This window comes from Podarcis liolepis (assembly GCF_965112155.1).
Source record: "Podarcis liolepis genome assembly, contig: HAP1_SCAFFOLD_48, whole genome shotgun sequence".
NCBI classification, from domain to species: domain Eukaryota; kingdom Metazoa; phylum Chordata; class Lepidosauria; order Squamata; family Lacertidae; genus Podarcis; species Podarcis liolepis.
Window position 1 is genome coordinate 38,568 of NW_028148734.1, and position 25,013 is coordinate 63,580.

A 25,013-nucleotide genomic window follows, 5' to 3' on the forward strand; every position below is an offset into this window, starting at 1 on the left:
GCATCGGAATCATGGCTTCACTTGTGCCTCTACCGCCGTTTGCGCCAGCCTCTGAATCATGGGACTCCTACCTCGCTCGGTTTGACTGCTACCTCCAAGCCAACGAGCTGACAGCAGTGTCAAAGGATCGGAAGCGGGGCCTATTCCTCAGCCTCTGTGGGTCTGAGGTGTTTGAGACGGCCCGAGCGTTGGTTGCGCCTGAAGCAGTCCAGGCAACACCATGGGACACGATCCAAGAGAAGCTCCGCAACCACTACGCACCAAAGCCGTCCAAGATTGCTGCCCGCCATGCGTTCTACCACCGGAACCAGGCAGAGGGGGAGTCAATCAACAACTACACCACCGCCCTGCGACAGGCTGCAATGCACTGTGAGTTCCGAGACTTAGACGATGCCCTGATGGATCGAATCGTCTGCGGGGTCCGGGACATCCATCTGCAACGGCGCCTCCTAGCCAAGCCAGACCTCACGCTACAGAAAGCCATTGAGGAGGCTGTGGCCTCAGAAGCTGCTGAACGCTCCGCCCAGGAGATCCGCAAGTCCAGCAGCCCGCGTCTTGCTAGGGAGCCAGTTCCGGTGCATCATGAAGAGGCCAGAAGTGAGGAGGCATCCTCCAGTGAAGACGATGACGTGCACCAGACAAAGCGGGAGCGCAGGAAGTTCCAACAGAAGTCCAAGGGCCAACCGGAATGTGCTGGCTGCGGAGGCAACCATTCCCGTGCCAAGTGTCGATTCAGAGACGCCATCTGTAGGAAGTGTTCCAGAAGGGGCCACATCGCTAAGGTCTGCCGATCGGCTCCGTCTGACACCCCCCCTTCATCGACTCGCAAGTCCAAGTCTTCACTCCAGTCTGCCAAGGAAAGTTGTTTCGCTCTCACCAACTGCCGCTGCCCGTCTGGAACCACGATTGGCCAAACCGACTCGACTACGCGACACAAGCTGAACGTCACGGTGCTCATTGAAGGAGCTCCATGTGACATGGAGATCGACACCGGGTCTGCCCTGTCCATCGTGTCATGGAGCACCATCAAAAGACTGGTACCCAGAGTGTCCAAAAGGCAACTCGACTCTCACCGTGTACACCTGAGAGACTACCAGGGAAACGACATTCCCGTGGTAGGCGTTGGCCGGTTCCGGATCGCCTTCAAGGATTTTTCGGGCCTGCTCCGGTTGGTGGTGGTCGAAGGTCAGCGGCCAAGCCTCCTAGGGCTAGACTGGTTTGATGCCCTCGGCCTGGAAGTCACCGGCATCAACTGCATCTCTAACGCAGAGACTGAGGGTCTGGTCAAAGACTTTGCCGAGGTTTTTGACGGCACCTTGGGCCAATATACAGGTACGCCCATCTCCTTTAGCCTTGATCCACAAGTCGCCCCCATCAAGCTAAAGCCACGCCGGGTTCCCTTTGCTCTCAAGGCTAAGGTGGACGAACAACTGGACAAACTGATCGCCCAAGGAGTTTTGGAGCCGGTTGACCACGCAAAGTGGGAAACCCCCATCGTCACGCCTGTCAAGCCGGATGGGTCGGTGAGAATCTGCGCTGACTACAAGTGCACGATCAACAAGGCACTTCAGCAGCATGCTTATCCGGTTCCTGTTGTCCAACACCTGCTGCATTCCCTGGGTGAGGGTAAGGTCTTCGCTAAGCTGGACCTTGCCCAAGCCTATCAACAACTACCAGTCGATGATGCCACTGCTGAAGCCCAGACGATCGTCACCCACCGGGGGGCATTCCGTTGCCGCCGGTTGCAGTTCGGGGTGAGTGTGGCTCCTGGCATCTTCCAAAGCCTTATGGAGCGTCTCCTGCAAGGGCTTCCGGGCGTGGTACCATATTTTGATGACGTCTTGGTGTCTGCAGACTCACACCAGCAGCTGTTCGAGCGCCTCCGTGCCGTGCTGACCAGGTTCCAGGAGGCCGGGCTCAAGGTAAAGAGGGAGAAGTGCCAGATCGCCGTTCCACAGGTAGAGTTCCTGGGCTATCTTATCGATGCCTCTGGTCTTCATCCAACCACATCCAAGATCCGCGCTATCCAGCAGGCCCCCACCCCAAAGAACAAAACGGAGTTGCAGGCATTCCTGGGGCTGCTGAACTTTTATAACATGTTCCTGCCCCACAAAGCCACAGTGGCTGAGCCTCTTCACCGACTCCTTAGCACTAAGACGCCTTGGGCCTGGGGTCATCGGGAGACGGCGGCCTTCAACGCGGTCAAGGCTCTCCTTTCTTCAGACAGTGTGCTGGTACAGTACAGTGAATCCAGGCCGCTGGTCCTTGCCTGCGACGCCTCACCTTTTGGCATCGGTGCTGTCCTTAGTCACCGTTTTCCAGATGGAAGAGAAGCACCGCTCGCCTACTTTTCCAGGACACTATCTCCGACGGAACGGAATTACAGCCAGCTCGACAAGGAGGCATTGGCACTTGTGGCTGGAGTGAAGAGGTTCCATGAATACCTCTATGGCAGGACTTTTGACCTCATCACTGACCACAAGCCACTCCTGGGCCTCCTCGCCGGTGATCGTCCAACTCCACCGGTCCTCTCACCACGCATGCTGCGATGGACTGTTTTCCTGGCTGCCTACCACTACCGGCTCATCCATCGCCCGGGAAAATCGATGGGCCATGCCGACGCCCTCAGCCGTTGCCCTCTTCCAGCATTTGTGGAAGACCCGGCTCCAGCTTCATCGCTCCTTCTGATTGAGGATCTTCCGGCAGCGCCTGTATCGGCTGCCACTGTGGCCTCCGCATCTGCCCAGGATCGCACCATCAGCCGGGTGCTCAACTGGGTGTGGAGGGGGTGGCAACAAGGGCCTTTTGCATCGGAGTTCCAGCCCTTCGCAACCAGACAACATGAACTCTCAGCTCATCGCGGCTGCCTGCTGTGGGGAGACCGCGTCGTGATTCCCCAGGGACTCCGTCAGCGCGTCCTGGAGGCTCTGCACGTTGGCCACCCGGGAATTGTCAAAATGAAGGCGTTGGCTCGGTGTTACGTCTGGTGGCCTAATATGGACGATGCCATCACTGCCTGGGTGTCCGCCTGTCAAGCGTGCCAGGAGTCGAGGCCTGCACCACCGGCAGCTAAGGGACACACCTGGGAGACGCCAAAGACACCCTGGTCGAGGGTGCACATCGATCTGGCTGGTCCTTTTCACGGCCGGACCTTTATGGTAGTGGTGGACGCCTATTCCAAATGGCTGGAGGTCGCCCTGATGCCCTCCACCACTACCGAAGCTGTCATCCGGGTGCTGCGAGGCCTGTTTGCAACGCATGGGTGTCCTGATGTCCTTGTCTCTGACAACGGACCGCAGTTCACGTCAGGCACGTTTGAGCGGTATCTTTTGGGACTGGGCATCCGCCATGCCCTAACGGCACCCTTTCATCCATCCAGCAACGGGCAAGCGGAAAGAATGGTGCGCTCGACAAAAGAGGCACTGGTGCGCCTGGACCGGGGAGACTGGCATGAGCGGGTCGCCGAATACTTGTTCGTGCAACACATCACCCCTCATGCGGCCACAGGGAGGAGTCCTGCTGAACTGCTTATGGGCCGCCGCCTCAGGTCACCGCTCGACCGGCTACACCCAGACTTTGCCGTGGCTGAACCCCCAGGCTGTGCCAACGCACCACGGTCATTTGTCCCAGGAAACCAGGTCTTTGCCCGGAACTATGTGGGGGACATCCCTTGGGTGCCAGCCACAGTAGTGGGAGTCACTGGACCTCGCTCGTACCAGGTGGCACTCGAAGACGGACGCTTGTGGCGACGGCACATAGACCAGCTTAGGCGCAGGGTTGGGGACTTGGACACTACCGAGGTGCCCCCAACTGCGCTTGCGGCTCCAGAAGAGACACGTACAGATGGCGAGGCCCCACCTACACCTCCCTCGCGAACTGCCAGCGTGGAGCCGAACCAAGCCGTTTCTGAACAGACTCAGACCACTCCACTTGCGGAGGCTCCACCCACAGCAGCGGATCCAGGGGAGTTGGTTCCAACGCCACCTAGGGTCGCACCACAGCCTCAGCGAGAACTGTGTGGCCCTCCGGACTTGGCTACCAGTCCCCGGCGGTCTGGCAGAGTTTCCAAGCGCCCAACGTATTTAAAGGACTATGTTGTTGGACAGGTATCACTGTTGGTCTAAGTATGGGAAATGTAACCGATATGCTTTTGTGCTTATTTGAACCATTACGCGTAGTGCTGTATATAAGGAAACCATTACGATTGTAACTAACGCCTTATCTCGGTGGGGAGGGGTGTTATGTAGTGTAGTTTCACCCTGGGCCAACAGGGGGATACTGTATATAGTTTTCACTCAGGTCTGTAGATAGTTTTCACTCAGGTCCGCGGCAGTTATTTTAGGCGGGAACTCTGGGCTGTGGTGGTTACAATGTTGACAGCCGGCTGCCTATAAATACAGGCCGGCTGAGCTGTTCTCAGTCAGTTTTTATTCCAGCTTACCACAATAAAGAGCTACTTGAAGAAATCGCTGTGCCGGCTGCTATGTCAACCCACGACTTAATAGTCAACTTACAGATTTGAAAAAAAGGGACCAGAAGCCAAAATAAGGGACCTGCAGCCTCATCTATTCCAGGCACTCCAGTCTTCCTGTCCTCCTGCAGTCTGGTCAAACTCATGCTGATAGCTTTGAGAACACTGTCCAACCAACTTTGTAACCAGAAGTTCAACTGAATAGAATCTGAATCACATGCACCACAAGGCCTATGCAGCCTCAACTTAAGATGGCTCCCCGGCCTGGCTTTGCACTGCAAAGTTTGCAGCAGCACGTGCAACAAAATGGCGTCCAGCATTCAAAAAACCCCTCAGCTTGCATTAACTAGCCACACACAAGGCATGCAAGCTCCACCCCCCAGTCTTTCTTAGACTTCTTATTGGGTGAGCAACACAGCCAAGCAACACAGTTGGAGCCTCCCTCCTCCCTGGCCAGCAGCGAGGGAGGGAGAGGAGCTGCTTCCTTCGAAATTTAAGGGACATCATTTAAGGGACATTTAAGGGACATCCATCAATAAGGGACAGCAGCGGGACATGGCGCTGGAATAAGGGACTGTCCCGTCAAATAAGGGACACTTGACAGCTATGCAAATAGCACCTGTTAAGCTTGCAACATGTCATTATGCTGAGAATTAGGTTTTATCCGTTTTGATTTGTGAGAAACTGAGTCAGAACATGATATGAGTAGGACTACGCAGGAGGAGGGACAACTCCACGGAAGCCCACTATTCTTGGCAGCAACGCAACCTCTCTTATACCACAGAGTTCTGCCTTTATTTATTACGAAGCCATAGATCTAGATAGACATATGATGGGCAACACTGAAGAAAGGTTGGTTTCCAATATGCTTTGACTCCTTACAATTCAGGGCCGCAGAAGGGCAAGAGGAGAATGAATTATCTGCTACTCGGAACCAACAATAATCTGAGTTGCTAAATGAAAGCATATGTCACAGACCAAGCTATTTTTTATTTGGTGTGCCTTTCCCCCAGTGGACTGAAGGTGATGTTATTGTTTTTAAATCACATATGTGTAGAATAGAATAGAACAGGACTAGAAAGGAACGGGGGGAAACAATAATAAAAAATGACATCTCCAAGATTACAAGACAGCATATAGTGAAGTCACCAGGTTTATAAAGCTATTAGCTTATCTTTTACAACATTTACAATGAAATCCCATAGATGCCTACCCAGAAGTAAGTCTCATTGGGGTTTACTCCCAGGTAAGTGGGCATAGCACTGCAGTCTTACTTTGGTGCTTTGGAACAGAGTAAGATTTTGCCTGAAATGCTTTGGAATCTGTCCAACTTGGCTCAGAGTCTAAATCCAGATTCAGAAAAACGAAGCTTCATGCTTATCCCAGTCACTTTGGGGAAATAAAAATGGCCACATTTTTCTCCCATCTGACAGAAATGCATGAAATTTACAGGCATATTAACCCCTCCTAAGTGAATAGTGTATGCCAAATTATAGACAAACAGGTCCAGGGGCTTTTGTGCCAGGTTGGTGGGAGTGAATGTTTTTATTTATTATTTACTTATTTATACCCTGCCAATTTCCCTGATGCAGGTGGCGCTGTTGGTTAAATGCTGGCCACATGACCCGGAAGCTGTACGCCGGCTTCCTCGGCCAGTAAAGTGAGATGAGCGCCGCAACCCCAGAGTCGGCCACGACTGGACCTAATGGTCAGGGGTTCCTTTATGAAGCTGCCTTTAGTTGCCAACCGATAGGAAAGCGAATTTGGAAGCTACAGCTTTTTAGGGAAAGGATGTGTGATCCACATCTGTTATTAAGCCTCACATCACAGCAATTTCATATTTCTTCCTTGAAACATGTTGAATCCTAAGATTTTGTTGTCTAGTGTGAGCTGACTTCATGGAGCATGTAGGCTATAAGTGGGGCTGTGAGTTTTCCTGCAGAAATTGAGGCAAGATGGAAAATCAGATTAGACCCAGCTTAGGTGTCCCACTGTGTGTCATGGGAAGTTGTGAAATGCCAACTCTTATCATTGTGTTAATTTGTCGGTTAAAGTGGCAGGTTTTTTATGTTCACAACTGTTTGTTAATGCTTCTCAGCATGCACGTGTTCAGAACAGCATGCTAAACTCAGTGGATAACACCGGCTTATAGATACACAAAGCAGAGTCACACCTGTGCAAATTGAACTCTAAATTACTACTTCACCACAAATACTGGGTTGCGCTTCCCCCATTTGATCTGTGCAGTGGGGGGGGGGATCACATTATGGAAAGGGAGAAGTTGTTGCTAGGAGTTTTTTTTAATGGGCTAGACTTGAAAGATATGACTTGTGCTGGGAGGTTCTTTTGAAATAATTTACTTATGAAAGTGTAATGGTGAAAGGAGCTTCAGATATTTTTCAAATTTTTGTGTGTGACAAATATTCGAATTAACATTTGAGTGCTTTGAGATATTTCCAAGCAAATAATCTAACCATGCAACTGTATTCCCTGACAACAGGACAGGACTAAATGTTTGCAGCGTTCAATTTTTTGCTACACACACACACACACACACACACTCAGGGGAGAGGGAGAATTGTAAACAGAACTTGATTCTTTCCTCCCTCTCTTTTTCTTTTTTTGCGGAGTGGCTGCAATTCATAGCATTTTCTTCAAAACTTTTTTTTTTGCTGTGATCTTTAGCAATGACTTCCTCAAATAGCAACTCATGTGAATAGACACTATGGCACCTACCGAACTGCAGGCTGTCTAGGGAAAATCTCTGTGCCATATTCCATGGGTACCCCCACTGCTTCCACTCATGTAGACAACTTTTGCAACTGACAGCTCTAGGTTTAATCAGAGGGAATGATTAAGGAAAGTTCTTGTTGAAGTCACCTCGTCGTCTCCACCTTGTCTGTTCAGTTCTCTTTTCTAGTTCCGCTGGAAAGGAAGAAAATGCCAAACACTGTGCTTCTGCTTTGATGCCACGGGCCCACACATTCTCTTCTGTCAAATGAACATTGCATATAATTTGGCTTTTAGTGCCAGTTGAAAAGAACACAAGCCCAAAGCTGCTTTTTTCCATTCATCATAACTCCCAAGTCTCTAGTCCTACATCCTTCTGATATTTTGCAGATTATTTTTCTGGTTGCACCTCTGTGATATGTGCCAATTTCATAATAAAACTGCTGCCTGCAAAAATTGATGGAGGCGGAGCAAATCCATTTTTAATGATCCCCCCCCTATGTTTTTAGCTGCTCTTATTTTATCTGTAAGCTGCATTGAGTCCGTGTCAGGGAAATTAAGGTAAAGATGAAGGAACTCCTGAACGTCAGGTCCAGTTGTGGCCGACTCTAGGGTTGCGGCGCTCATCTCACTTTATTGGCCGAGGGAGCCAGCATACAGCTTCCGGGTCATGTGGCCAGCAGGACTAAGCCGCTTCTGGCGAACCAGAGCAGCGCACGGAAACGCCGTTTACCTTCCCGCCAGAGCGGTACCTATTTATCTACTTGCACTTTGTGCTTTTGAACTGCTAGGTTGGCAGGAGCTGGGACCGAGCAACGGGAGCTCACCCCATCGCGGGGATTCGAACCGCCGACCTTCTGATCGGCAAGTCCTAGGCTCTGTGGTTTAACCCACAGCGCCACCCGCGTCCCTTAAAGGCAGCTTCATACACGATAACAAAAGAAGGGTATAGTTTTGGTTGTTGTCAAGATGCTGTCAGCGGCTCCCGGTTGGTTGCCCAGTAAAGTATAAAGACAAGGAAAAGTTTCTTACAGTCCTTTTTTATTTCAATCTTTACAGAGAGAGGCTATAGAACCCAGCCTCTTGGATAATGGCGTTGTCCCGAGTGAATCTCCACCCGCCACCCCATTTCTTCATTCCTCATTCTCATCACCTCCTCTATGGGTGCTGCTACGTGCCCTCTGTCTTTGAGCTCTTTGCTTTCCTACTTTTAAGGCTCGCCGGGTCCTGGGAGATGAAGGGTCTGGAATGCTTTCTAATGACAAAGTGTCAGCCAGGTGCTGCTCTGGCTCTCCCATGATCTTCCAACTTTCCCCCTCATCTGCCTCTGAGCTGCGACCTCCCGCAAACCCCTGTTGTAAATCTATACTGTCTTCCTCTTCCTCCTCTCTGGAAGGCTCAGGGTGGGGAGGCGGTCTCCACCATTCCTCCTCTGCCCAGTCCCTGACAGGTGTAGAATTCAGAGTATAGGTGCATCCTGCAATGAGCCAAAACTCAGTGGTAGAGCTACCCTAGGTAGGACCAGGAGAGTCTCCTGTCTGAAAACCAAAGTGGACAAATACCCCGACTTGGTATAAGGCAGTTTCCTATGTCAATTCTCAGCTTACACTGTGTTCAAAAAATAATAATCCTTAGTTTCTGGTCCTTATAGCTGTGAAAATATGCTCAAGAAGGAGTTAACCAGTATGGCTATGCCGGTTGAAATCTCAAAAGCCAGAAAGGTGGCTAAGTAAGATTATGAGTAGCTACTGCGGAGCTTTTGTTCCCTGAATAGCTTTACACTCTGCTTGATAAGGAAAACCAGAATGAATTATGCAAAGTAAGGCAAATGATTCAACGTGCTTGATTTACATAGAACGTGCGGGCTGCAGGATTTTGTCTACTGGTACAGTCATATGGGCAGAGTACAGCCTGTAGGATTCTGCAGTTTCCCTCAGGTGTTACTAGGTGACAGCACCGTGAACTGGCAAGGTTAGAAGAAAAGACGACACAAGGGTTGTTGAAAATCTTGAAAAGGGAAGTGCCAAAATGCTTTCCAAAATCCATGAAGTTCCAGCTTGGCCATGTGTGTAACAAAAGTCACTCACCGTGAAAAGAAAAACAGGTTAATTAACCAAAAATATAGTCGATCCTAGGGAATAACCACACGTAGTCTGAAGCCAGGAAAGATGGCGGGCAACAGTCTCCCTGGCCCCTCACTAAAGTGGGGCCTCAGCTCATTATATTCTCAGTTTCACAATATGGGGTCATAACAGTAAAGTCAAAGGCATCAGAGAGCCCTCCATTCACAGAAGCCAATTGTTAAATACTATAACCCACTGCAAACTCCTGAAATTTCTATGAGAGTCCCTGGAGGGCAGACCCATTTAAGAAAACAAACATCAAGATGGAGTGTGACACAAATCTGTTTGCTCTCACATTCCATCGGGTAGAGTTTGGCTGCCACTGAAGCAATTAGAGAAAACTATGATTTAATGAATAACTTAAAATTCTCGCCAAACACAGCTGTCTTGTAACAAGCGTCCACTTTAGCAGTTATCACCATAACAAAATCATCCAGCTCTTTCCACTCACACAGCGGCAGCACATGCAACTACTTACAGAAAAGCTCAGTTACTCACTGTTCCACTGCGAGAAACCAGGAAAAATGTCTAGGGCATTTTAACAAATAATACTAGGCCAAACGTAAATCTGGCAAATTCACTCAGAAATCGGGTCCTCCCTTAAAGAGGGCACGTATTGTGGTGAGACCTGGAAACCGACACCCTGTGTTGTGGGTGGGTACAACTGGTAAACCACAACACCCAATTGGTAGGTCCCTCGTAGCTGGGTGTAATCTGGCCAATGGGACGCAGTCCAAACGGTCTGAGGGACCTATTTATGCCCATGCTCGTGACCCAGAGCTTCGTCTTTCGGCACATGCATTCGGAACACCCGCCCACCTCTCCCTACTTTTAGGGCTTTGCGCTTGACCTTGCTATGCCGTCGTATGTCATCTGTCGTTGGGACAGGGGCCCAGCTTTGGCTGGGGAGGGCGGGATATAAATAAAATTTATTATTATTATTATTGCAGGAATTTTCCCCACTTGGCTGACTGGCTGTTGCCATTTGGGTTTCACCTGCTGCGTAGCAAATTGTCACAACTTGTAAGGTTGCGGATAGGCTCTGGTTCAGGTGATAGGGATGGGAGAATGTTCTTGCCATCCCTATGCAAAGGGTATTCTGTTAAAGGAATCCAGGGACTCGATGGTTTGGTCAACCCCTAAGAGGGGGTTGTGCCCGTGCCTGAGTCCAGGGGGACATTTGGGTGGCGGAGTTAGCCCGTTCCCGGCTTTCCGCTTATCCAGGTGTTCACCCTTGGCTGACCTATGCTGGAGCCCTGGGTCAGTGCTACCTGCAACGGTGCAGGGAGCTAGTTGAACCAGAGCCTATGCAACCAGTCACTTGCTGCAATCAATAAAGTGGCCTAAATTCTGCCAAAAACCAAAACCAAAATTTGAGTCAAGTGTGAATTTATTTAGGGGGGAGGTTTCTGGGTCTGAACATGCAAAGGACATTTTTGCTACGAAATACATATTAAGATGTAGGATCACAAGAGTTCAGATTTTAGCAGGATATTTTTAAAATAGTAATTCTTTACATTATGTCTCAGGCTCTATTGGAACTTCACCCCGGGTTCATAAACATCACATGAAATTTTAAATGTCAGTTCACCACAGCTGTAGTCTCCTACTGCCTCAAGGTGTGCCTAGATGTGTTAAAATCAGCAGGAAAGCTCAACTCACGTGAGATTTCTTTACATTTGATGAAATGTGTTTGGCCATTCCTCTTTGGTAAGGCTTTCCCTTTTACATTATTTTTTAAACCACTGATGAAGGATGTTAAGTATTAGGAGACAGGAACCCAAACAACAGAAATGCAAAGCACTGCCATTGTTCTTTGAATCAAGATCCATTAATGTACATTAGTTTAATCAAAGGATGAAAGCAAGCTCTCCACAAACCCACTCCCTATACTTGCCATGATGATGTTGATGTTGAAAATGATGATGATGATAGAATCATAGAATCACAGAATCGTAGTCCATGGGTAGGCAACCTAAGGCCCGGGGGCGGGATCTGGCCAAATTGCCTTCTCAATCCGACCCACAGACGGTCTAAATCACTGATTGGGCTTGCCAATTAGAAGGTCGCGGTTCGAATCCCCACAACTGGGTGAGCTCCCATTGTTCGATCCCTGCTCCTGCCAACCTAGCAGTTTGAAAGCACGTCAGAGTGCAAGTAGATAAATAGGTACCGCTCCAGTGGGAAGGTAAATGGCATTTCCATGCACTGCTCTGGTTCGCCAGAAGCGGCTTAGTCCTGCTGGCCACATGACCCAGAAAAACTGTCTGCAGACAAACGTTGGCTCCCTCGACCAATAAAGCAAGATGAGCGCCGCAACCCCAGAGTCGTTCGTGACTAGACTTCACCTTTACCTTTAGAAGTCTGCCGAATAGTAAATAAATAAGAGCAACCTTCCTTCGGTGTTGTTTGGTCCAGCACAGGAATTATGCTAGAAGGTTTTCAAAGAAGGAATTTACCATGATTTTAAAACCCCACTTTTTTACTGAAATAAAATAGGATTACAATTTCCATTTCATGACACAGTACAAATAATATGACTGTGTGGGAGCCGCTCGATGCTACTTGATAATCTACAAATTGATTCTCCTCTAAAAGAAACACGTCCCACATTTGGTGAAAACAATTCAAAAGTATGTTTCATTTGCTAAGCCTACAAAATAAGTTTTGTTAATTCATCCATTAACCATAGTACTGGCAACCATTAAGCCCTTTCAGAAATTTGATATGTCTTCTTTTCTAGCACCTTGTTTCTTTTCTAGGTGAAATATTAATATCAAAGGCATTTCATTTCCCTCCACTCCAGATATCCTGAAAGTACAACCAGAGACCTTCAGGTATAAGGCGGTATAGAATTAAAATAAAATAAAATAAATTTAGGAAAGTATAGCCTGTTGTATCTGCGACCATTTTTGCATGTCCCTTTCCCCAACAGTGAATTTTATAGGAAGATCTCCAACAATGGCAATAACCAATACAGTGGTGCCCCGCAAGACGAATGCCTCGCAAGACGGAAAACCCGCTAGACGAAAGGGTTTTCCGTTTTTGAGCTGCTTCGCAAGACGATTTTCCCCATGGGCTTGCTTTGCAAGACGAAAACGTCTTACAAGTGTTCCGATTTTTTTCCGCTCCCCCCCCTTTTTCTAAGCCGCTAATAGCCTTTTAGCCGCTAATCCGCTAAGCCTTTAATAGCCGCTAAGCCTTTAATAGCCGCTAAACCGCTAATAGCGCTAATCCGCTAAGCCGCTAATAGGGTTGCTTCGCAAGACGAAAAAACCGCTAGACGAAGAGACTCGTGGAACAGATTAATTTCGTCTTGCGAGGCACCACTGTATCTCTTATAGCAATTTTTTCACCATATTATGCCCATCATAGTATCTGTTTCATGGCAAGATACCATCTAACCAGAGCTTGTAGACATATGATTTCATATGAACTGCTACTGCAGCTTGAAGGTTGCGTTTCCACCGAGATACTGTTATTTGATTACCAATATTATGAAGCCATTGCTTTTTACACTTGACTAGCAAATCTTTAAAACGCAGAGACATCATCTTGCCAACAAAGGTCCGTATAGTTAAAGCTATGGTTTTCCCAGTAGTGATGTATGGAAGTGAGAGCTGGACCATAAAGAAGGCTGATCGCCGAAGAATTGATGCTTTTGAATTATGGTGCTGGAGGAGACTCTTGAGACTCCCATGGACTGCAAGAAGATCAAACCTATCCATTCTGAAGGAAATCAGCCCTGAGTGCTCACTGGAAGGACAGATCCTGAAGCTGAGGCTCCAATACTTTCTTTGGCCACCTCAGGAGAAGAGAAGACTCCCTGGAAAAGACCCTGATTGAGATTGAGGGCACAAGGAGAAGGGGATGACAGAGGATGAGATGGTTGGATAGTGTTCTCGAAGCTACCAGCATGAGTTTGACCAAACTGCGGGAGGCCGTGGAAGACAGGAGTGCCTGGCGTGCTCTGGTCCATGGGTCATGAAGAGTCGGACACGACTAAACGACTAAACAACAACAAGCAAATCATTAGGAATCCTTTCTTCTCCCTATCCGCCCAGTAGTTTGGTAATCTTTACAAAGTGTCAAATGGTGTCAAATATCAAATACATTCTGCTTGTTTACTAAATCCCTTTACAGAATGCCCGATTAGCAGTAATTGATAAAACAGTGTTTTGAATCTTTCTTTTTGCGTTATCTAAATGCCGGGTCGTCTTCTCTAGGTTGCAAAAGATGAATAAAGAGATAAAGAAGCGCAAGTGCAGGCATAGGCAAACTCTGGCCCTCCAGATGTTTGGGACTACAATTCCCATCATCCCTGACCACTGGTCCTGTTAGCTAGGGATGATGGGAATTGTAGTCCCAAACATCTGGAGGGCCAGAGTTCGCCTATGCCTACGCAAGTGAAAAAGCTCAATACCCTCAACCCTTTCTCTGCAACCGCCCGTCTCCAGAACATCTCCATAGTTGTCAACTTTCCCCTTTTCTTGCAAGGAATCCTATTCGGAATAAGGGAATTTCCCTTAAAAAAGGGGGGAAGTTGACAGCTATGCATCTGGCCCCCTTGCTGAAACTATCCGAGTAGCAGCAGCAAAGTTGAGGTGTGTCACCTTTAGTTTACCAGGGTTTCTTGCTCCTAGGAAAAAGCCCAGCAGCCACAGGAAATGGCAATCCTCAGGAATCTTGCTGCTCAAAATCCTTTTCCAAGCCACTGCTCTTGGCATCTGTCTGTCTCAAGCGACAATGGAGTGCGCCTCCAGGGATGAAGTCAAATTTCTGCATTAGCAGAACCAAAGTGGTCTCCCAGGGTGCAAGCCTGGGCAGTGTGTGTGGAGGGGCTGCCCGGATGGCAACCTCATTGATGTGGTCCAAAGGAAAGCAGAGCACTATGTTTGGCAGAAGCCAGAGGCTAAATCCAGTCACTGAAAGATGGATGATGTGAACTGGAGATGTGCTGGGTCTTGCACAGGGGTAGGTAACCTAAGGCCCGGGGGCCGGATGCAGCCCAATCGCCTTCTCAATCTGGCCCGCGGACAGTCCAGGAATCAGCGTGTTTTTACATGAGCAGAATGTGTGCTTTTATTTAAAATGCATCTCTGGGTTATTTGTGGGGCATAGGAATTCGTTCATTTTTTTTCCTTTCCAAAATATAGTCCGGCCCACCACATGGTCTGAGGGACTGTGGACTGGCCCACGGCTGGAAAAAGTTGCTGACCGCTCGGTGCAGCTTCTGCTCTTATACCAGTTGCTCATGTGATCTTGCTGAACTGCTTGCATTCTGAATTCTGACAACTTGAAATTCTCATTGGCATTGTTGTTGTTTGATTGCACCACCCTAGCCCAGTGGCTCTCAAAGGCTGTGGCCAGAGTGGATGGCAAGTATGGTGGGAAGATTCAGGGACAATCAAAGAAGCATTTAAACATTTCAACATAGTGCAGTATAGTATCAAATTATCATTTATTCTTTTATTTGCAGAACACAGGTAGATAAGATAACATTTCCAAATGAGAGCAGGAGCATCAAGTGAGACCGAGGACAATCCTAGCTGCGATCCAAAATCCCCGTTCAGATAGATTGCTGGAGTGGTGCCCCGCAAGACGAATTACAGTGGTGCCCCGCAAGACGAATGCCTCGCAAGACGGAAAACTCGCTAGACGAAAGAGTTTTCCGTTTTGGAGGTGCTTCGCAAAACGAATTTGCTATGGGCTTGCTTCGCAAGACAATGTCTTGCGAGTTCCTGCTGGTTTTTTTTCCTCCCCCCCCTTTTTCTAAGCCGCTAAGCCGCTTATCAGCTGATCCGATCAGCAGATAAGCCGCTAAAAGCCGCTAATAGCGCTAATCCGCTAATCCTTCAATGGGCTTGCTTCGCAAGACGAAAAAACCGCTAGACAAAGAGAATCACAGAACGGATTCTTTTCGTCTTGTGAGGCACCACTGTAATTATATTTTAGGAATGATTCATGTTCTTATCTAAGCTGGATTGTTATATACTGGCTGTCCCATGATCATATTATAAAGTAGGGTGTTTTATGTTATAAATCAAGCACTGCTAGGTGTTGATTCATTTTGATTTCCAATGCATTTGTTAGTCAAAATATTTTATTAATGGTGTGGCGCAAGCAAATTTTTATTCTGAAAGGGTGGCCCAGAGAAATAAGTTTGAGAACAACTGTCCTAGGTATTGCCGTATTTTTCGCCCTATAGGACGCACTTTTCCCCCTACAAAAATGAAGGGGAAATCTGGGTGCGTCCTATGGGGCGAATGCAGGCTTTCGCTGAAGCTTGGAGAGCGAGAGGGGTCGGTGCGCACCGACCCCTCTCACTCTCCAGGTTTCAGGAAGACACCAGCAGCCTAGGCAGCCCTGCGGGAGTTCCCGCAGGGCTGTCTAGGCTGCGGATAGCAGCCTGCTTCCCGGAGCACCGGGCGCGCTGAAAGCAGAGCGCCCAGCGCTTCGGGAACACATCCGCAGCCTAGGCAGCGCTGCAGGAGTTCCCGCAGGGATGTCTAGGCTGCGGATAGCAACCTGCTTCCCGGAGCATCGGGCGCCCTGAAAGCAGAGCGCCCGGCACTTCGGGAACACCTCCACAGCCTAGGCAGCCCTGCGGGAGTTCCCCGCAGGGCTCCCCATGCTGCGGATAGCAGCCTGCCACCCGGGGTGTGGGGCACCCTGAAGCAGAGTGCCCCGCGCGCCAGACAGACATCCGCAGCATGGGGAGCCCTGCAGGAGTTCCCCGCAGGGCGCCCCTCGCGCCAGGCAGACATCAGCCAGCCCCACAAGCTCGGGGGACAGCAGGGAGGCGCAGCGCCGCCATCCCGCTGTTCCTCGACCTGGTTCGGTTTCCCCGACCTGCTTTTGGGGGGGAAATAAAGGAAAAAATTGTTTCCTTTATTTCCCCCCCAAAAAAACTAGGTGCGTCCTATGGGACAAAAAATACGGTATAATCAAAATTAACACAGCTACAGACCAGTCTATAGGACAGGCCACACATTTTTTTCTTTTTAGCTTCAGTACGTTGTCTGCTTTGTATCTGCAGCTGACTAAAACCTGGGAGCATGCATTATCAAATCATCTTTCTAATTCCTCTTGTTTTGTTACAAGCTATTACATAAACAGGAACAGCTGGTATTGATTTATAAACACCAGAGTCTACTTGAGATTTTAGATATTATTTTCCCAACACCCCGGCCTAATTATTTGCAGGCAGTTACTCAGCATGCTGGACGGCAGTTTGCCTGGCGTTTGAGGGGGAAATGCATCTCCTCGATAGAACAATATTTCTTTAACACCTTCTGCCACACTCTGCAGAAGTGTGGTATGAACTTTTTAAAATGCTTGCTGTCTTTAAGGCAAAACACAGCTTTGGCTCAGGAAGGCAATTAATGACAGGCCCAAAATTTCAAGCACAAACTTGGATCAAATACTGGCTTCACATTTTCACAATCTGTAAAACGTACCAAAAAGTTCTATTGACTATAATTTACATTTTTTAAAAATCAAAAACAAACAAACAGAATTGTAGAATCATAGAATTGTAGGGTTTGAAGGAACCTTGGGGGTTTTCTAGCCCAACCCCCACTATGCAGGATTCTCAACAAATGCACACATGATAGATGGCCAGCCAACCTCTCTGCTTAAAAATCTCCAAGGAAGTCCACAACTTCCCAAGGGAGTCCGTTTGACTATCTAACACTGTCAGAAAGTTCTTTCCGATGTTCACTTGGAATCTCCTTTCTTATAACTTGAAGCCATTGATTTGGGTCCTTTAGATATTTGAAGATGGCTATCTCAGTGTCCTCTTTCCCAGGCTAAACGTACCCAACTCCCTCAACCATTCCTCCTAAGACTTGGTTTGCAGACCCTTGAACATCTTGGCTGCCGTCCTCTGGACACATTCCAGTTTCTCAATATCCTTCTCAAACTGTGCTGCCCAGAACTACACACAGTATTCCTGTGTGGTCTGACCAAGGCAAAATAGTCCAAGGTACTATTACTTCCCTTGACCTGGACACTAGACTTCTGTTGATGCAGAATAGAATAGCACCCCCTTCCGGGTCATGTGGCCAGCATGACTAAACTGCTTCTGGTGCAACAGGACACCGTAACAGAAGCCAGAGCGCACAGAAACACCGTTTACCTTCCTACCATAGCAGTACCTATTTATCTACTTGCACTGGTATGCTTTTGAACTGCTAGGTTGGCAGAAACTGGGACAGAGCAATGGGAACTCATCCCGTCACATGGATTTGAACAGCCAACCTTTGGATCGGCAAGCCCAAGAGGCTCAGTGGTTTAGACCACAGTTCCACTGCGTTTCGACCACAGTGCCACCATTATATATATATATATATATACAATCTCATAATAGGTATTAAGGTAGAAGGGGAAGAAATGGAGGCAGTGAGAGATTTTACTTTCTTGGGTTCCATGATCACTGCAGATGGTGACAGCAGTCACGAAATTAAAAGACACCTACTTCTTGGGAGAAAAGCAATGTCAAACCTAGACAGCATATTAAAAAGCAGAGACATCATTTTGCCATAATAGAGCCAGTGTGGTGTAGTGATTAAGAGTGGTGGACTTGTAATCTGGTGAACCGGGTTCGCTTCCCTGCTCCTCCACATGCAGCTGCTGGGTGACCTTGGGCTAGTCACACTTCTCTGAAGTCTCTCAGCCCCGCTCACCTCACAGAGTGTTTGTTGTGGGGGAGGAAGGGAAAGGAGAATGTTAGCCGCTTTGAGACTCCTTCGGGTAGTGATAAAGCAGGATATCAAATCCAAACTCTCTTCTTCTTCTTCTTCTTCTTCTTCTTCTTCTTCTTCTTCTTCTTCTTGTCAATGGTCCGTATAGTTAAAGCTGTGGTTTTCCCAGAAGTGATGTATGGAAGTGAGAGCCATAAAGCAGGCTGATCGCCGAAGAATTGATGCTTTTGAATTATGGTGCTGGAGGAGACTCTTGAGACTCCCATGGACTGCAAGAAGATCAAACCTATCCATTCTGAAGGAAATCAGCCCTGAGTGCTCACTGGAAGGACAGATCCTAAAGCTGAGGCTCCAATACTTGGGCCACCTCATGAGAAGAGAAGAGTCCCTGGAAAAGACCCTCATGTTGGGAAAGATTGAGGGCACAAGGAGAAGGGGAGGACAGAGGACGAGATGGTTGGACAGTGTTCTCGAAGCTACCAGCATGAGTTTGACCAATCTGCGGGAGGCAATGGAAGACAGGAGTGCCTGGCGTGCTCTGGTCCATGGGGTCACGAAGAGTTGGACACGACTAAACAACTAAACAACAACAACAACAAACACTTGTCTTATCTGCAAGGCAGATACAATATTCTCTCACCAGTATCAAGTCTGAGAATAAAGATTTAGAAATTTTATTATGGAATAAACATTCATGGAAGCTCTAATCTTTCACAGCATTTGTCATTATAAGAGTTGTTGGTCTTTAAAGGGTGCCACAAAACTCTGGTGTCTTCTCTAGTGTGTTCATGGCAGAGATAATGTTTGAACTATAGACCTCTTGGTTCAAAGGTTAGTTTCTTAGTCACAAATGCTACACTATCTCTGGAAATCTAGGATGAAAATACTCTACATAACCACTCAGAGGAAAGTGGTGCCACAGGGTTCTGTCTTGGGCCCGGTCTTATTCAACATCTTTATCAACGACTTGGACGATGGACTCAAGGGCATCCTGATCAAATTTGCAGATGACACCAAACAGGGAGGGGCGGCTAACACCCCAGAGGACAGGATCACACTTCAAAACGACCTTGACAGATTAGAGAACTGGGCCAAAACAAACAAGATGAACTTTAACAAGGAGAAATGTAAAGTACTGCACTTGGACAAAAAAAATGAGAGGCACAAATACAAGATGGGGGACACCTGGCTTGAGAGCAGTACATGTGAAAAGGATCTAGGAGTCTTGGTTGACCACAAACTTGACATGAGCCAACAGTGTGACGCGGCAGCTAAAAAAGCCAATGCAATTCTGGGCTGCATCAATAGGAGTATAGCATCTAGATCAAGGGAAGTAATAGTGCCACTGTATTCTGCTCTGGTCAGACCTCACCTGGAGTACTGTGTCCAGTTCTGGGCACCACAGTTCAAGAAGGACACTGACAAACTGGAACATGTCCAGAGGAGGGCAACCAAAATGCTCAAAGGCCTGGAAACGATGCCTTATGAGGAACGGCTAAGGGAGCTGGGCATGTTTAGCCTGGAGAAGAGGAGGTTAAGGGGTGATATGATAGCCATGTTCAAATATATAAAACGATGTCATATAGAGGAGGAAGAAAGGTTGTTTTCTGCTGCTCCAGAGAAGCGGACACGGAGCAATGGATCCAAACTACAAGAAAGAAGATTCCACCTAAACATTAGGAAGAACGTCCTGACAGTAAGAGCTGTTTGACAGTGGAATTTGCTGCCAAGGAGTGTGGTGGAGTCTCCTACTTTGGAGGTCTTTAAGCAGAGGCTTGACAACCATATGTCAGGAGTGCTCTGGTGGTGTTTCCTGCTTGGCAGGGGGTTGGACTCGATGGCCCTTGTGGTCTCTTCCAACTCTATGATTCTATGATTCTAACAGTTCAGGACACAATTTTCTCGTAGCCGCCTTTTCTTCCATACCTTGATTCCTTCAGGGATTTCATCTTCATTTCTTATTTTGATACCACTTTTTCAGCCAAGTGCCTCCAGATTCAAGGGCAGGACCTGAACACATGAGGCTTACAGTGGTGCCCCGCAAGACGAATGCCTCGCAAGACGAATGCCTCGCAAGACGAAAGGGTTTTGCGGTTTTTGAGCTGCTTCGCAAGACGAATTTCCCTATGGGCTTGCTTCGCAATACGAAAACGTCTTGCGTTTTTTGCAAGTTTGTTTCCTTTTTCTTAACACCCTTAATACAGTTGCGACTTGACTTCGAGGAGCAACTCATAGAACGCGGTGTGGTAGCCTTTTTTGAGGTTTTTGGCGATTTTGAAGCTTTTCCAAAACTTTTCCGACACCGTGCTTCGCAAGACGAAAAATTCGCTAGACGAAAAAACTCGCGGAACGAATTAATTTCGTCTTGCGAGGCACCACTGTACTTTTAAGTAAGCATGCATATGATGGTGCAATTAGTGGTTTACTGGCTGAGCTGCATTTTAAACCTAAGACTCCCTAGAGTTTAATGTGAGGGTGCACTTCATAAGCTGTTGGAATCCACCTAAACATTAGGAAGAACTTCCTGACAGTAAGAGCTGTTCGACAGTGGAATTTGCTGCCAAGGAGTGTGGTGGAGGTCTTTAAGCAGAGGCTTGACAACCATATGTCAGGAGTGCTCTGGTGGTGTTTCCTGCTTGGCAGGGGGTTGGACTCGATGGCCCTTGTGGTCTCTTCCAACTCTATGATTCTATGAACTTCCATCAGACTCCCAGCCATCATAGGATGATAGGGTTTGTAGATCAACAACATCTGAAGGGCATTACTTTGGCAAACCCTGCTCTAACACTTTGTAGGAGGTTGGAGAAAGGAAAAGCTATGTATTTTCAAGGAAAATGAAATGTACTAAAAGCCACATGTTCGCTATTTCAATGCATGCACCATGCAGATTTTGGTAACGGGGGCAATTAAGTAGCAGTTGAATTCCATGGTACTTTAACAATATATTTTATTTTTTTTATTTTGTAACATGTTATTAAAATGAAAAAGTGCTCGCTATCAGAGCTGAAAAGCAAAGCTTAATGAGTCCATCCACCTTGCTAATAGCTTCAAGCAAATAATAACCAGTGCCTGAGCATGTTAGATTGTTTCCAAAAGCACAGGATCATAGTTGTTTGAAGTGCATTTTAATAGCAGAAGTTGGCTGCTTGAAGCCTACAACAGCAAGGAATTTCAAAATCAAGTTTGTCCTTTTCCTACCCATTGTGCAAAGGTAAATGGAAATTACAGGTTAGGCAAGATCACCTACTGCTCTAAGGACTCCTGAGATGAAGTGTATAATTGCAAGAAAAGGAATTAAAGACAGAATTACAAACTTGATCTTTTGAATTTTCTGGCTTTGCAGTTTTAACTAAAGCTTTAATGGGACTTCAGTGCTGGTATCCCTTTCTTTCCTTTTCCTCTTTCCTTAATTGTCTTTTAAAAGCTGGGGATAAAGTTCTGTTCTAGCTGTTCTATCATGTTGTCAGCTTGCAAAATAGCAAAATAGCTACTTGTTGAAAGGTCTCATTTCTGTTGAGCAGTATTCTTGCTGCCAAGAAAAAGGGATTAGCATGTGTGTTTACTTTCTCTATATAGATAAATAACCAATCTTTACCGCAAAAGAACTTCGATTGCATGGTGCCATGTGGACTTTTGTGAGAAACTGCAAAAACTTAGCACATGCAATGCTACCAAAGGCAATTGCATGTCTACTGGTTTTTCATTTAAACTAATATCTGAATTGGCGCATGCTTACTTTGCCACAGTTTTCAATTCAGCTGTCTTTTTTTCTCTCTCTCTCTCTTACAGGTTACTGATGTGCACCACTGCCTGTGCGCGCTGATTATATACTATGCAAAAAGGAACCCTGATGTGATCGCATACTCTCAGCAGGACACTTTTTTTCTGCCTTGATTCAATCAAAGCATAAATGCGCAGGCACATAAGTAACAGAAGTATGTGAGCTGTACACCGTAGCAAACTATGCCTCTGCAATGGTCTGAACCGAAACAACAAATCGGAAACAAAAGGACAACAGATTGCTGACACACCAGTGCCACCTTGCAAAGGAGATCAGGCAATTCAGAATCAAGGAGGGACTGAGAGTTTTCTAAATTCCTAATTGAAATGCTTAAGTTGACTTTCCCTAAAACAAGAGAAATAATTAATAGCATATATGTATTATAACATGCCACTGACACGCGACCACAAGGAGTACTGATGGAGAGGCCTCAACAGAGCCCCCAAACTCTGAGCTTCCATTTTAAAAGAAAGTGATTCTCTTGCCCTCCTAGGAAGAAAAATTGTACAGGCAAATTTCTAAGTGATTTCTGTGAATGAGCCAGCCTGGCCACTCCGGCCTTTCTGTATCTTTTGCCAATGGGTAAAGTCAGAGCTCTGACTGATGCGTAAGTGGTTTGGACACCAGTTAAGAGGAATTCCTGGGCTCCTTGAGAGCTGATGTTTTCTCATCCCCTTTAGTGGGCTTTTCTTGCTTCTGTCTCATTTTCCAATATTTGATTTGGAGTTGGCATGGGGGGGGGGGGTCGTGCCTTTAACAGCTGCGTGGCAGACAGACCTTCAACAGGTCAAGCCTTTCGAGTCTGGAAAAGCCATTGTGAGTAAAGCTTTTCCGATTCCCATTCTTTATGCCAGACGTTTTCTTACAGGTGAGCAATTGATTTATATTTGGTTCCTCAACCTCACCTGCAAAAGAGGACACACATTTGTGTATGACACAAGCATATGCAAATTTTATGCAAATATATCCTCTTTTTTAAGTGGCTCAGAGGGCCTGATGCACAAATAGTGTACTAGCCCAGAAAATCTTGTATACTATTACTATCATCACTGCCTTAACCAACTATAAATGTGCCCAGTTCGGTAATGATACCGTATTTTTCGCCCTATAGGACGCACTTTTTCCCCTCCAAAAATGAAGGGGAAATCTGGGTGCGTCCTATGGGGCGAATGCAGGCTTTCGCTGAAGCTTGGAGAGCGAGAGGGGTTGGTGCGCACCGACCTGAAGCTCTCCAGGTTTTAGGAAGACATCCACAGCCTAGGCAGCCCTGCGGGAGTTCCACACAGACCCAGAGCCATTTTAGTAATTCACTGGCCAGCTCACCAAGAAAAAGCAAGCCAACATTACTAGCAGCAGCAGCATCCATTTTCACACATTTTAGGCAGGCCAAGAGGGAGGGTACAAAGCAGGGCTGGTGAGGGATGTAACCTGGAAGACGTGGCATTGACAAGGAGATTTCTGAGTGCCACATGGCACTGGAAGGATTGCCTATTCCTGGTACATGCACACTCACCTGGGATTAAGCCCTATTACTCCTGGATAAAGTTCTACAGGTTTGCATTGCAGGTGTGACTCCATCAGGTCCGAATTCTAATTCTTAAAAGCATCCATCACACACAGCAGTTAAGTGATCTGATATGGTTACCGTTTCCTCCCCCTGTTCCTTCCTCCTCCCTATCTCTTAAGTTCTTTGATGGCATGAGAACAGCCTTTAATGTCCTAATCTGTTGGAAGGAAGCAATAGTGCTGGGTACCTCCTTTGATGTTGGACATTGTCTGGAGAAAGTGAGGCATTGGGAGAGGGTGACTAAGGCATAATCTGCACATAGCCAGCCCAGCAAGCCACACAGGCTAACAGGCTAGCTATAAATCAGATGGTTGGGGAATAGTTTCTGAGGAGCTCGTGCAGAGACTGATCCGGCCTCAGGGCCATGCAAACTGAGGCTACCTGGGGAGTTGCTTCGTCACTTCTTGACGGCTTCCAAGTGGCAGGTAAAGGTAAAGGGCCCCTGACCATTAGGTCCAGTCGTGGCCAACTCTAGGGTTGCGGCGCTCATCTCGCTTTTATTGGCCAAGGGAGCCGGTGTACAGCTTCCAGGTCATGTGGCCAGCATGACTAAGCCACTTCTGGTGAACCAGAGCAGCGCACGGAAACGCCGTTTACTTTCCCGCCAGAGCGGTACCTATTTATCTATTTGCACTTTGACGTGCTTTTGAACTGCTAGGTTGGCAGGAGCAGGGATCGAGCAATGGGAGCTCACCCCATCACAGGGATTCGAACCGCCGACCTTCTGATCGGCAAGCTCTAGGCTCTGTGGTTTAACCCACAGCACCACCCGCATCCCAAGTGGCAGGTGGAAGTGCTTAAATGCTTGGTATGTATATACAGCGGTACCACCGGTTGTGAATGGGATCTGTTCCGGAGTTCCGGTTGGATCCTGAGGAATTCACAACCGGAGGTGCCGCTTCTGCGCATGTGCGCAGCACGGTTTAGTGTGTTTGCGCATGCGTGCACGGCAAAACCCGGAAAAATACTTCCAGGTTTGCCGCGTATGTACCCCGAAGGATACGTAACTGGAGGTGAACGTAAGTAGAGGTACCACTGTACTGCTTGCTGTTTAGAATAAAATCTTTAATCTTCTCACTCACTTGTGTTTTGTATGGGTTCTGAATCTCTTTTTAGACTTCCGGGGTGGCGCCATCGGCAATGGCGGACTCCCTCTGAACTGGAGGGACCAGCTCTGCGTGAAACGGGTCTTTTCCGCTACGGTGAAGCGGGGACTCTGCTAAAAATCACAGGCGGATGAAGCCTGTGACCATGGGACTCGGCGGGCACCCTTAGTGCCCCCAACCCGCAAAGGAACCCACTAACGGGCTCCGAAGTGAAGAGGGGGAAGTGGCGCGGTGCTGTGAGTCAACTGCTATTTCCGTGGAGCGAAGCCGCACAGCCGTTGCCGGAGAGCGCTGCCTTTTTCCTGGGACAATTTGGCTTCTAAAATAAGCACCCGTGAGTACTTAAACTTTGAACAATTGGACTCTAAATAAGGATTTGCGAGAAGAAAGGAATCGGACTTAAAATTTTACTTTAATTTGGTACTGAAACGGGAAGGTCTAAACAGGAAGTCAGCCTTCCATTTCTTTGTAGACAGAATAAAGCAAAGACAACGTAAACTAGAGCTCAGAAAATCGCTTCTAAAGGATTG

The 25,013-nt window shown here is 47.5% G+C and overlaps 1 protein-coding gene across 3 annotated transcripts in view; it reads right to left on the minus strand.

Moving 5' to 3' along the window:
• Positions 1 to 25,013, minus strand: part of LOC310699082 (LIM domain-binding protein 2-like) — a 116,132-nt gene that overhangs the window by 34,421 nt on the left and 56,698 nt on the right. The gene's annotated exons all lie outside the window — the stretch shown is intronic.